Source organism: Drosophila subpulchrella, chromosome X, assembly GCF_014743375.2.
Source record: "Drosophila subpulchrella strain 33 F10 #4 breed RU33 chromosome X, RU_Dsub_v1.1 Primary Assembly, whole genome shotgun sequence".
Taxonomy (NCBI): Eukaryota; Metazoa; Arthropoda; class Insecta; order Diptera; family Drosophilidae; genus Drosophila; species Drosophila subpulchrella.
Window position 1 is genome coordinate 7,856,078 of NC_050613.1, and position 14,712 is coordinate 7,870,789.

General features: G+C 33.9%; 1 protein-coding gene across 1 annotated transcript in view; it reads right to left on the reverse strand.

Moving 5' to 3' along the window:
• Nucleotides 1-14,712, reverse strand: part of LOC119558173 (high affinity cGMP-specific 3',5'-cyclic phosphodiesterase 9A) — a 140,330-nt gene that overhangs the window by 124,450 nt on the left and 1,168 nt on the right. The window contains exon 2 of the mRNA XM_037871439.1: nt 2,138-2,206. The gene's annotated coding sequence lies outside the window, so the exon portion shown is untranslated. The remainder of the gene's footprint in view (nt 1-2,137; nt 2,207-14,712) is intronic.

Consider the following 14,712-nt stretch of genomic DNA (forward strand, 5'->3'; position numbering starts at 1 on the left):
GGCAACACCTGGACGCCAGGAGACTTTCATGAAAATCAATTTCAGTTTTCATCCAGCGGAAAGTGTGCGAATTGAATTGCATAATCGCGGGTTTGGGCCTGGGCTTGGGTTTAGAGAACTCGAACCAAACCGCAGGCTGACCGAGTTGGAGTGTGGGTGGTGTGCAGATGGGTGGTGTGCAGATGGGTGGTGTGCAGATGGGTGGTGTGCAGATGGGTGGTGTGCAGGTGGGTGGCTCCGTTCAGGTGGTGGTGCCTTCGAAGTGAGTTAAACCGCTAGAACCGCTGACCTGCTTACTTGAGTGCTGGACTTAAAGTGGGGCCACCATATTGTTTGTGTGTGCGTGCAACATGCAACACCAGCACCACCCCCCATCTGCCCCATCCCCCCACCCCCTGTGACGTCAATGAACACGCAACCCAACGCTGACAACAATGCAACAGACACAACCGACAACAGCAACAGCAACAGCAACAAAAGTTGCAACACAGCAGCAACATCAGACAAAGACAGCGACAACAATGGCAAAACTTCGGTGCAATGCTATGACAAATGATTAAATACCAGGGTGGAAAATAAAATACATAAAAAAACAGACTAAGGGGGAAATAAACTGCGAAAACAATGCAGTTTCGCTTAAAGTTTTCCCCCCTGCCATCAGCAAAACGCTGCGAATTTATTTTCAATAAATGTTAGCCAGAAACACATGGATGTTTAAGAATATTAGACTAGGGATTAAAAATAAAATAAAAAATAAAAGATTAAATATATGTCGAGAGAAAACGCTATAGTCCACGGCCTGGACTATCAGATACCCGTTACTCAGCGAACAAAAAGCGCCACCTATCATTCATTCCTATCAGCTGATTTCAATAACACGCCACTTGGCGCTAGTGAAATTTTGACGCCAATTTTCTGTATGAATTTATCTCCATCCCTCTCGCACTCTATTGAGTTTGCTTATTATTTAGTATTGTTTGGTAATAACTTTTTAATGAACGGTCCGATTTGGAAAATGTATGGCATCTAGATGGATATTGATAATAAGAACAAAATCTCATTTAAATTTTTACTACATACTAAAAAATGTGGGCGCTAGATGGGTTTTAGTGTTATGGTCGTATGTGGGCGTTAGAGTGGGCGTGGCACCCTGCTGAAAGAAACTTGCGATGCGCAGGAAGCTCAAGAATCTACATAACAACATTCTAGATCCTAAAGATTGTGAGATCTCATGGTTCATACATTCGGACATGGCTAGATCAACTCGGCTAGTGATCCTGATCAAGAATATATATACTTTATGGGGTCGGAAACGCTTTCTTCTACCTGTTACATAATTTCCGACGAGTCTAGTATACCCTTTTACTCTTGCTCTTCTACGAGTAACACATTTCACATTTCCAATCCCCATGCTTTAAAATGATTTATAAAAAACGCTTCCAAAATGTTACCAATAAAATAACGTAAAAACCTTTTATAATAACTTTTCAAAGGTAAAAACCTTTAAAAAATTAATTTAAAATTTTTCCCCCATCGATCAACCAATTTGCTTAGTATATATCTTATAAAGATGAATGTTGCTTTGTTTTTCCACCTACTTGTATCTCCATTTTCACATCTCTCATTGTCACAGGTGAGAACCTTATCGGACATATTCAAAGCGAATTCGAAAACGCCCTTGATAAATGGGTGTATTAAGGTGCATTACCACCCGACCACTCGATGTATTTGCTGTTATTGTGGGCGCAACTATGTCAATCGGCGGGATTTACTTGCTTAACGTATGCATTAGCCGAACTTAATTAATTACTTTGTCCGCGCGTAATTACATAGTCAGTTTGAAGGGTGGTGGCTAACCACAAAACTCAATTTAACTGTTGTCGAAGGCGGTGAACCAAAATTGAAGGCAAGCGGAGAGTTTCTATTGAAACCAATTGGCTTAAGGAATGTTCAAGTACTGATTTTAATTCGATTAAGTCATCGCAAAATAAAATTCCTTCACAAAGTATAGATAAGTGCTTCACTCAAATTTGGTCCTTCGAACCGGATATTCATATGGATATTTATAAATAATGCAAAGTAAAACAGTTAGGCATTTTAATAACGCTTAAATCACAAATGTAATAGTCTGACTCACCTCTAAATGGTTTTCCAAGATACCATCTTTATGTGCTGGCAAAATTGATAAACCCCTTCAAGGTGTTAACTGAAAAAAGAAGAAAAACACGTTGAGTGTGTGATTACAATGAGCAACAACAAGTGTGCAAATAGATATCGATTCTATTTGATTAATTGTTACAGACAATCGAAACTGTAAACAATATGTTAACAGCTTGATTATCGCACACGCATTCCGATATGGGGGCTTTTTGGGGGTGGTAATTCAGGTGAGACCTCTATAATTCCCGCGGTAATTAGACCAACAGTTCAGTAGTGCAGATAAAACCAAACAAAAGCGGCAGAAAAAATAACAATTTAAAATAAAAACATAAAATGTAGAAGAAAGAGGTGAAAAAAACCCATTTGCCATTTAGCGAATGCGACGATGCCGGCGTAATTAAAAAATTCTTATCAATTTCAATTGTTAATTGTTGTGGCTTATTCTACACACTGTAAGTACCGTGTTCAGGTATCTATATCTATTGTACATAAATTTATATGGGGGCACATAGGTATGTACTATATACAATGTACATATACTGTGCTTTATGGGGCTGAATACGGAAAACGAGGGACTAGATCGATAAACACCGAAAAAATCCCCTTAATGCAGTTAAACCTTGGCACGGGCTCTTAAAACAAATACAAAGCTAAATTACACAATATTTTGGTAATATTAGTTCAACTCGGTAAATTTAATTACATATCCATCGAGAAAATTGATTAGAACCTTCCACAAGATTGCATTTCAAGAGCTGTATCGATTTAAAATTTCTACAGAATCCGGAAGAGGCATTTGAGGACACAAATTGGGATTGGGAATGCCAGCACCCAAAATGCAAATCAAAATCATAACGTTTGTCTCTCTTTTTCCCAGGTAAAGTAGCCCCCACATTCCCTCAAAGCTAGCACTATACACGCAAAAAAAAATTAATTTCCTCATAGGAAAATTCCACGAAAAGAGTTAAAGAAAATTAGTTAATTAAATCTATTGGTAAATGCCAATATTAATTTGTTTTTCTTTTTGGTAAAAAAAAACATTTATACATTTTATAAGGTTCCTTTTTAATTAATTAAAAAATGTTGTAGGGAAATATAAAAATATTATCGGTATTTGAAACATCAAAACATCGGTATTTTAAACATCGAAGTATCGATTTTATATATCGAACAATATTTTCAACCAATAGTGTATTTCAAAGAGTAACACATATAATTTATTGAATTTGTACGTACAAACGTCTTATTTTCAATTATAAAATAAATAATATTTATCGATTATTTAAATATAAATCAATAATATGTCTATTATTAAACATTAAAAAATTACTGATTAATACATACAATAATACAACAATAATACTCTCTATTATTAATAATACACATATATTATGAGGCAACCTAAAGAATAAAAATTGAGAAATCCTCTATGGTGTAGAATATTTTTTCAGTGCACCAAATAGTGAGGATTATTAGTAGCCTTGTCTTTGGCCCGACCCCTGGACTGAGTCACCTCCCCGAGGCTAGCAAATTGAGCTGGATGTTTTCACTTGCCATTTCCGGGCTCCGACAACAAACCACAAGCTCCCACACACTCGCACACTCGCACACTCGTGCACTGGGGGAAAATGAAAATTTAGGAAGGACATGTCATTATTCCAACGAATCCTGTTGTGGCCAACAGAGAAGCCATGAGAGCTGCACTCAAATGGCATGCGTATTCGGACTCGTATTCGTTTGCGATAATTACTATCATCATCTGGTTGTTATGGAAGGACTTATCGCATGAAGGGGTGAAAAGGTTGGGCGCATTGTGGTATATTAAATTAATTCAAAGCCAAATGGAGGCTCTCGATTGGGATGTGTACTTATGTAAATTGAAGATTACATGTATGTTTTCCCTACTAATAAACTGGCAAAACAGGGCCACTAAGCTATAACAATTTAAAGGCATATTAAGCTGATATTACTGTTAAGTATTTTTTAAATCACGGATAACGTATGTAATTTTAAATTGATATTTGATAATTTATAGTTGATATTTAGGTACATCAAGCCCATTATCATTTATATTTAAAAGGAACATGGTAGTAATTAAAAAACATTTTTTTTAATACTTTGTGTTCTTTCAAAGTAGTATAAATATATAATTTGTATGGTATAACATAAATTTTTATCGTTTATTTCAAGCACTTTAAAAATATGAATTTCGGATATAGAATATATAACAAAAAGCATTTGTTGGCTTATTTAAATAAGAACTTCCCCAAGCTTCCCCGATTTTTTTTTGGCAGCAATTCCATTTTATTGGCAATGACAATTGGGTTTTAAAATTGGTTTGCGATTTTCGTTGTTTTTTCGTATTAATGCCAAGGCACTTGTCACAACATGTTGTGCATGCCAAAGATCTGGAGATCGTATCGGATCGGTATGGGGCATTATACAACTTCGATTCCAGAGCGGCACGCGACTTTGCGCCTGTGCATTTGAATAAAAACAAAAAAGGCAATAAAAGCCCGGCGTATTATTTGGGCAATATAATGCCAGTCATGTAGCGACGTCAGTGTGAATTCGTTTATTTTATTTGTGCCGTATTTTTCAGCCGCTGACAAATTAAGCCAAAATGATAAAGCAAGCGTAGAGGTGTTAGCGCTCAATCGAATTCCAATTTTTTTTGTTAATGATCACAATAAATTCAATGTCCGCATGTGTGATCCAGACTTCTGGGTTTTATTTTTTTATGATTATTTCTCTCGTGTTTTTTTTTTTTTGGCGACAAAATTGTTTTGTGGCGCTAATTGGTTGGTTAAAGATTCGATATGTATTGAGTAACCCATAGACCGTGTATCTCTTAGTTAGCCAACGAATCAATTATCTTTCGGGCCTGTTTGCGTGGGGCAAACAATGGAGAAGTATGTAGGGGTAAAAAAGAAAGAAATACGATCACCACCATTTGGCCCAAATTAAGTTCTGTTCAAACACCGCTCAGAAACCTGTTATTCAAAAGCTGTTGACAACCTGTTGCCCGCGGGCAAACAGCGCTAATATTTCCCAAGAATGCGAGATCACCTGTTGCCACCTCCCACACACATTATCCGTATCTTTATCTTCAGCTCTATATCTTTTTATTAGGGATATTCCCCCTGGCGCAGAGTCGGCTGCTTTGAAGCCACGGGGTAATCATTGGGAATCATCAAACAATCCACTCTATCTCAATTCCAACAATTTGTGACATTCCGCAAATATTTACGCCTTCATTTGACCAGCTCCAGATCCACGGAATATGTTTGTTTTTATTCGTTTATTTTAAAGATAATAAAACGAAAACGCAATCTGAACCTATGGTTCGATTTCGAGTCAAATGCTTACAGTCAGTTCGTTTGGATTGCATTTCATAGGGATCAAATGCCAGCATTTTTTACAGATACCCCATTGTATATACCATTACCAAAAATAGCTGATGATAATATCACCTGGCATTTGTTTATGCCTATTAATTTGAAACTATTTCCATTTGATTGTTTTGTTTTTAGGGTCAAACGATCGTCAGCAATCCCATAAATATTCATATTAAATACTTTTGGCTGAGCTAGTAATAAACTTGATCCATAAAATTAGTTTTATGCCTCTCCTACAAGTTCATTATTAGTTTTAGCCTACTTGATTTGACAATGTCTTAAGTTTTGTTAGCATTTGTTGAGTTTATTGCTATCGTAAAAGCATAAAAATATAATCTTATAAAAGATTCAGGATTATTTATTTCTTTAATTACCCTTAAGCAACGTGATATTTATATAAGCCCATTAGAAATACTATCTAATTTATGTTGTGTTGACAAAAAATTAAATCTGATTGAATTGACACCTTCGAGAAATCTGCAATACATATTTCCCCATTTATCGCTCGGATTTACTAGATCGCGAAGGCTTCTCAAACGAATCGTACGACGTAGATATACGTATATCTAGTTCAAATTCGATTCGCAAACAGGTCGGCGACGAAACATTTGTGTGATAAAACCTTATCGGCCATGGGGGTCTCTGACACCCGAATAATATTACCACAATGGAGAAGTCTGGGGAATGGAGTGGTAAAACGTAGCTGGAAGTGGAGATGGTCTAAATTTGGCAGCGAATTTTTGACAGTCCATCGTAGCGTTACGTTGATAATATGATGATTGTGTGTACTTGGTCTGGTTTTTTTATCATTATTTTCCTATTTTTGGTAGCCAGTTTTGGCCGGCTTTAGCCAACTTCTTGGCCACTTTTCTCTTCGATCCCAAGTCGCAGCACGTGCAACTTGCACTTGGGCCTACTCTTTCTCTGGACGTCTCTCTTTCCCCGATCCTCTCTTCGGGATCTTTCTCTTGGGAACTCTCTTTTATGGGCATGACCAGCAGACTTGTTTGTTATTCTCGCTCGCGGGCAAAGTCCACCAAGTGATGCCAAAGTTCATCGGCGATCTTAACTTCTTCTTCACTATCTAAACAAAAGAAAAACTCCCTAAGCAGGGGCTCAAATCACAGAAGAAAGTCATCAGTTCGATAAAAAAAGAACAAGTAAACTTAAAATCACTCAAAAAAAATCCTTACCTATCTAGCAAAAATATGTTTATAAAGATTATACAAATACTGAAGCTCAAAATATTTGAAAATCCAAAAAAAAAATTCCTATTTTTGAAAAAGTTTATAAAGATTTATAATACAAGCCAAGTAAAATTTTTATAATAGATGATATTACTGTTAGTTCAAAAATCTATCATTAGCATCATTATTATATCATCTATACTGGAATAAATATTACACATTACTAAATACTAAAGGTAAACATATATTTTATTAGTATAGTATATGATATAACGATATTTTTCCATGTCCAAATATTGTTTTCTTTATTTTTGGTGACGCCCGATCTCTGTAATCTTTGTCTTCCAAGGATGATTGCTTGAATAGTTCAAGAACAAATACTCTTAATTTTCGCCTGCCTCTTCGCACACTCTTTTTTTGAAAAATTTGTTGAACTCTCCGCCTGTCGGTCTTATCAATAACGTTTTTCTGGTTGACTTTTTATACTTTTTTTTTGTATATTTTGTTTTCATTACGTAGAACTGATATGAGACGACCGGGCGTAATCAAGAGTCAAAGCCAGTCCCCCACTGGACGACCTTAAAATGCGGTAAGTGAACTTTCGTAGGAATTATGGCGAGTTTAGTGCCTCCATTCGGGTGACCCCCTGCATTAATTGAACACAATCAGAGCCGAAATGCTGAAAATGTTAGAAACGTGTAAATATGAATTCGCCTTATGTAAGCCGCATTTCCAGCGGAGACTGCACCGATCCAGAGTCACGAAAATAGCAACAGACCAAACCGAACCGGTTGGGAAAAAGGAGAAAAAAACCGAAAACTATGCGGCAACAGGTCCGCAATATGGAGCTGGGCGATTGAAAAGCATAAAATACACAGGGAGAAATAATACATAAATATTTCACTTACTTTCAGGGCTTTTTGAACAAGCTTTGAATGCAAAATATTGTATTATCTTTAAGAACTGTATAAATATTTGTTTAAATTTCTTGCCACACATAATTTAGCATAAACAACAATTTCAGATAATATGAATTTGAGTGATTCATATATAATTTGAGCCCAATTCTTTGTTTTTCTTTTATGTTATTCCACAGAAAAGTTCTTTGTTATAAAAAATAATCATCAAAACTACATACATATATGAGTAATTTGAAATTTTTTTTTTACTTTTTGTATTACATATTTTATCATGAAACATAACCAGTCACCTTATCTTTATTTTAAAAAGACTAAACTAATTCTCCATATCTTTAGTGATATCATACTAAATTACTCAACATGTAGGTTGACTTTTCGCGAGGTGTACGAAACACAAAATGTGGTTTGCTCCAGTCTCCCGACTGGCCTCCCAATTCCCCCTCTTAAGGTCGTCTGTAGAACGGAACCCCGGAGACAAGAGTCCGTACAAAGAAAATAAAAGATGAAAAAGAAACGTATACCTATTTAAAAGCTGGCAGCCAGCAACCGGCACAACAGCTTTGGCATTGCGTTATGCCAAGGCAAATCGCGATCATCATCGAGCCGGGCTTATGCCACTGGAACCCCATCATGACCATCTTTAATATGATCATCATTATTATCATTATCAGCATCATCGATGACGCCGGTCGAAGAATGCAACCAAAAACGGGTTTTCCCATCCCCAAAGCCAGAAATATATGAGCGCATCGCAATGCGCTCAAGTTCACCAAGATCGGAGGATTGGAAGATTGGAGGATGGTATGGTATTGCATAGTACGGTATGGTATGGTATGGTATGGTATGGTATGGTATTGTGTGGCATGGGGTATGTGGATTGCATGTGATGTGCCATCTGTTGCCTGCTCGCAGGCTAATGCAGTCAATTATGTGGTACATAGGCGGGCAATCAGGTTTAGGTTCGAATCGCCGATACTACAGTGATTTCGAACGAAGATTTCGAAGAAATATATAGGGTTACAAAATTATGAGTTTGCCTTATATACTTGGTACCCTAAATCAAAAATTCATCAATCAAAATTAATCAATTATAACCAACCATGACCTTGAGTTTACCAAGCCTTTTACAATTTAATATTTTTATTATATTATTATAAATATATATTATATATATTATTTTGAAAACTATAGTGTTTTACAATGCATATGAATAAGATTTTAATCTTATACACGCAAAAGATTTTTATGGAATTGGAAGAATTGACCAATACGGATGGTTAGGTTACTGTTAAACAAGGTTAACAACTATTAAAAATAGTAAAGTGTATTTTATTGATGCCTTGGTTACTATTTAGTAGTAAAACTACCATAAAATGGTAAGTTTTGTCTGTTTTGCTTTTAGAAGAGTAACTATTCCTTGATAAAATTGACATTTCGATGGATTGGGGCCATTTAACTATTATATTGGTCAATATTACCCAAAAGATTTTTTGTGTGTAGAGTATTCCAGTTTATTTCATAATAGTTATAAGTCTAAAGCGACAAACTCAGCAAAAAATTCAATCGTGCCTGTGGCGAATTCTTGAATATTTGCCCAATATTTGGGAGGGAAAAAAGTAAGCATTCTGCTAGAGACTTTAGTGCCTCATTGTTTAAACACTTCTTTGCAGTTAACTAAAAACAAAAAAAAACCAACAACTAAAAAGTATAAATATGAAAATCTAAAACGTATTGGCAAAAATAAAAACGTTGCAAACAAATTATTGTTATTAGTTTTACTAAGTAATATTTCAAGAATAAATTCGGGATTTGTTTTGTTTCAACTTTGTTTGTTTTTCTTGGTGCGGCTAAATGCAAACAAAACATGAATTTTTATTTACCATTTAACCAGCACAGATCAGCAGATATATTTTTACAAGCAATGTGTGTATGCTACACATCGGCGTACATATGTGCATTTATGGAAACTAAATTGTAAAATTAAGAAAACATATGGTATTTGGAAACGAAAGTCGGAGTTATCAGACGAAATGATTAGCCAATTAAAATTGTTTAAATTATATATTTAATTCATTATGTTTGATCCTAAAAAATATTTAAGCTATTAATACTATAAACAAAATATTTGGATATTTAACAAAATATTTACAATTATAAAGAAAATATTGTTTCAAATTTAATTAAACCTGGTTTAAATATAATTTACATATTTTCTTGATAACGTTTATCTTAAAAAATATTAAAACTATTAACAATAACAAGAAAGTATAAGGATATTTAAAAAAAAATATTTAAAATTGTCAGAAAAATATTGTTTTAAAAATAATAAAATATTTTCTTGATAACGTTTATCCTAAAAAATATTTAAACTATTAACAATAATAGGAAAGTATAAGGATATTTAAAAAAAATATTTAAAATTGTCAGAAAAATATTGTTTTAAAAATAAACAAGCTTTGCAATTTTCTTTTTTTCTTTGAAATTTAATCAATTTTCCTTTCACATTTTTTATTAAGTTATTTATTGTCAGAGAAATATTGTTTAAAATTTATACAAGCTTTACAATTAATACGTATTTTCTTTGAAAGTTAATCAATTTCCTTTTAATATATTTATTTCATTTGTTTAATAAGATATTTATACCCGTGGAAAATAAATGCAATATTATTTAGAAATGGGATAGTATTCTTTTCCATTTAAAAAAATTATTATTTGGTTTATATATTATTTAAGAGGTATTAAAAAGTCGCGATGACGAACATTCCACTTTCATAGAACTATTTTTGCGTATCTTGGCGCCAGTTATCTGACCACATAAACCAACAGCAACAATAATAACAAGAGCAAGAACAACAACAACGCAAGGCACTATTAAAAACATAATTTATCAACAATTTACATGCCAAGTCCAAGGCGTTTGTTAAGTGTTATTAAAAAATTACAAGCGTCGTCGGCCAACGAGTACATGTGTACATAGGCCCCTGTGCGATGGTATCATATGGTATCATTTTGCCATCTCATGAATATGCAAGCGGAGTGCCGAGGACCGGGGAAATTGCAACTAATAGCAGGCCAAAGGATCCAGCGGTTTCAAATGCGAGCCACAATTATATGGGGCCATTGCACAATCCCAAGAATTCCACAATCACAATTACGGATCTCCTATCTCAAGACCCGGCAATTATCGATGGGCAATTTGTGTCCGATTCCAAATCCAAATGCGAATAACGATCGTATCGAACAACATCTCAATTCGATTGGTAAACTTTTCTCTTTATTTTTAATTCGAGTGCCAGAATAAAGTAAACAGAGATCCGGCTGCATGGAAAATTTCACTGGTGGGGTTAAAAGTTTCCGAGAAGTTTCACTTATCTCTTTTCAATGGCATGGAAAAGTTTCCGAAACAAAGCAATTTTTGATACAAGATTAATAATAATCATTCCGTTCGTATGCGCAGCATAAATTATACCTATCAACACCTTATCGATTGAGCAAAGTCATTGCAATATGGGAATTTCTTTCTTAAAAGGGAATTCCAAAAAGATTTCAAGCCCTACCAAGATTTTGAAAATAAAAATTTTATTTTAATGTACTTAATATTCCTAACCCTAAAAAAACTTTATGTTATTTTTACAATATTATGGTTTTATTTTATTAAAAATTGTTTGTTTTAATTTTATTTTTATTTTTTTTTAATAGAATTGTTTGGCTGCTTAGCATTTTAAAAATATTGATTAAAAATAAATGCAAAGCAATTTTTATTTTTTACACATTTTTAAAATTTTTCAAAAGCTTAAAAACTTAAAGTTATTTTTACAATATTTTGGTTGTATTTTTTTAAAAATGATTTGTTTTAATTTTAAATTTTTTTTTAAAAGTATGTTTGGCTGCTCAAGTTTTTAAAATAATGAATAAAAAAAAATCAAAGCCATTTTTAAGATTTAAAAAAAATTTTAAAATTTTTTTTCAAATTAAAATTATTGTTTAAGCTGATGCATGTACTATTTCAACATTTTAATGAAGAAAAACCAATGTTCAATACCAAATCTTCAAGGAAACTCTTGAATATTTCCCCAATGATTCTGCCCAAATTGGGAATATCTTATCTGCAATCGCATTCCTCACAGCCACTTGACGAGCGATCGCTCTTTATGGGGGGCAGAGATTGAAGATTCAAGATTTTTGAGAACTGAGAACTGAGATTCGAGATACGTATCTGAAGCATTTGGCACGTGGGTGGCCGGCAAATGCGGAAGCGTCACTTGACGATGGCCAATCTGGATCTGAATCGCGCGGTGAGCATCTGCAGTGCCTCATAATCATTCAAGTGGGTGTCTTCAACATGAATGAAATGGAATTGGATTTGGAATCAGAATTGGAAGAGCAGCAGTGCGGCTACAAAAAATCTCGTTTAGTCACTTTGCGAAAAGCACAAAACAGAACAGCACCGACACAAATGTGAATGTATCTTCGCATCGGTATCTGTATCTGTATCCGTATCTCTATCTGTATCTGTATCCGTGTGCCTGCAGAGCAATCGAATCAAGAGACAAACTGGGTAATTGGTTCATTATATAGTAGAAGCCAACGACATCCGCTCGTTAATGTAAATTACACAATAGTTTCGAATCATTTTTTTTTTTCGTCTGCGCTTAATTTATCATTTCATGTTTCTCCGGCTCTTTTGAGGCGATAATAACCTGTGAATAGGGATGTATTTTTGCAATCGATAGTATTAATATCGAAAAAATCGAAAACTAGGTAAAACTGTTATCAAAGAAAGTAATTATGCCAAGAAAGTAATATAATGGTTAATATATGAATTATTTGTAGTATTCCTAACTTCAAGATTGGCAAAATATAAACGGAATATTTTTGTTTTGAAGGTCTTTAACTGGAATTACGGTAAACATAAGCACAAAGATCTCAAGTTATAATAGAGGTACATGATTAATTTTCTAGGAATTTGCTTGTGACAAATACCTAAGAGGGTTGGCTCAACTTCATGTAAACACAAACAAATTGATCAAGCAAAACTATTCAGAAACAACAGGGAACTTTAATTTCCTCAGAAACTGAAACCACTAGGCGCCTTTAAAATTCTTTCACAAAGAAGATACACATATCATAATCGATTTATTTGTCTAGTGATCTTAAATTTCTCTGGACTGGGGGTCTAACACCATAATTTTCTCCCTATCAAACAAAAGGGAGCTCCGATTTCCTTGGAAACTCAAACAGCTAGGCACCTTAAAAAAGAAGATATATCATAATCGATAAATAAACAAATCGCGAAGGGGTTTCTAATTTATTTGCCCAGTGATCTTAAGTTTCCCTGAACTGGAGGTCTAAACCATAATTTCCTCTCCATAATCCCGCCCGATGTAAACACAGTCTGGAAACTTTCCATTAGTCCGGGGGATCGGAGATAAGGGCAAAGTAATGCGCAGAGATCGCAGAAAATTGGAAATATAATAGGACATTTCTTTTTTTTTGGCTGGGGTATGAAAACCTCTTATGAGGCCCCACTGTGGTCTAAATTTATTAAACAATTATTGGACATTTTTTGTGTGATCTGTGTTTTTATTTATTATTGTTTTAACCACCCACACCCCCCAAAAGAGAGTCGGCGATCGCGAAAGAGAGGCAACGGAAGAGAGAGAGAGAGAGAGAGTGATAAAGAGAGGGGCTGATAAAGCAGGAGCTACAACAACAGCAAACAAATACAATGCGAATTATCAGTGGACTGCGTGATATGATTATCAAAAGGTTTCCCATTGCTGTTGTTGTTGTTGTTGTTGCACTGGCTGCTGGCAACGGCATTTCTTAACATACATACATACACGCACATACAAGTGTGCATATATATCAAGAAATATATAGATGGACATACACACGCACATTCCCATACCTGCGAATTCGGAACAGTTTATTCATCCAATCCATATATAATTAAGACGATTCCAACGTGCTTGATAGCGCCCAAAAATCAGACAACAAGCCGCAAATACTTAAGGAAATATTTGAATGCCAAATAATGAAATATGTTAACTGAAATCCATGCTAAATAAAGTGTAAATGTTTATTTGGGTGCGTAAATCAGTCAATTAAATCATATTTTTACTAGTCTACAAAATATTATCTATTTTGTAAGACAAAGGCACCCAACTATCCAATTTTATATTAGTTCTTTAGTTAATTCCTATTAAGTAAGTATTACTATAGTTGGTTTATATTTGCTTGCAGCTTATAAGAATCATACAATTCGAATTTAAAATAATACTGTTGAAATAATTTATAATAAATAATTATTTAAAGAAAGATCAACTAAATCTTGGACCGTTAATTGTATAAATGTCATATGTAAAAAATGCATAGTCCTAATCCAAATCGTTCGTTTCTAAATAAACTGTCTTGCAAATATGTATAAATATCTAGTTTCAAGATTATTATTTAATTACTAATTTCAAAATATAAGATCATTTCAAGCGCCTTAACGTAGGCAACATTTTTGGTCTGGTCTCTTTTTTTGCTTTCTGGGTTTTTCAACTGGTTAGGCCACTTAGTTTAATAACAGGATAAATAATGATCTTCTTTATGTCTTGTTATCACCTTAAATTTTTCCAAATATTTTTTAAAATATTTTTTTACTTTAAATGTTATTTTCCCCCCGCAGCATCCTTACAATGAAATATTGAGACACTAGAAACTATTTATTGTAGGGCTTACTAATTTGCTGGTGAATAAGATGATAAATATATTTTGGGGATATGAAAATATAATATCAAAAGAAACTATTATTAATAATAATTTCGTAGAAACTATTTTATGAGGGGGTAATAATAAGATGGTAAATTTAATTATATATATTATATTGGGTTATAAAAAAGTTACAATATTGAAAAGTTTATAGTGTTAAACTGTGGTATTGAATCGATATTGCTTGATATGTAATATTAAGATATTTCAAGTTATATGGTAATTTGGCCAATTTGTAATCATTTGTTGAATAGTAGAAACTATTTTATGAGGGGCTATGAATATATT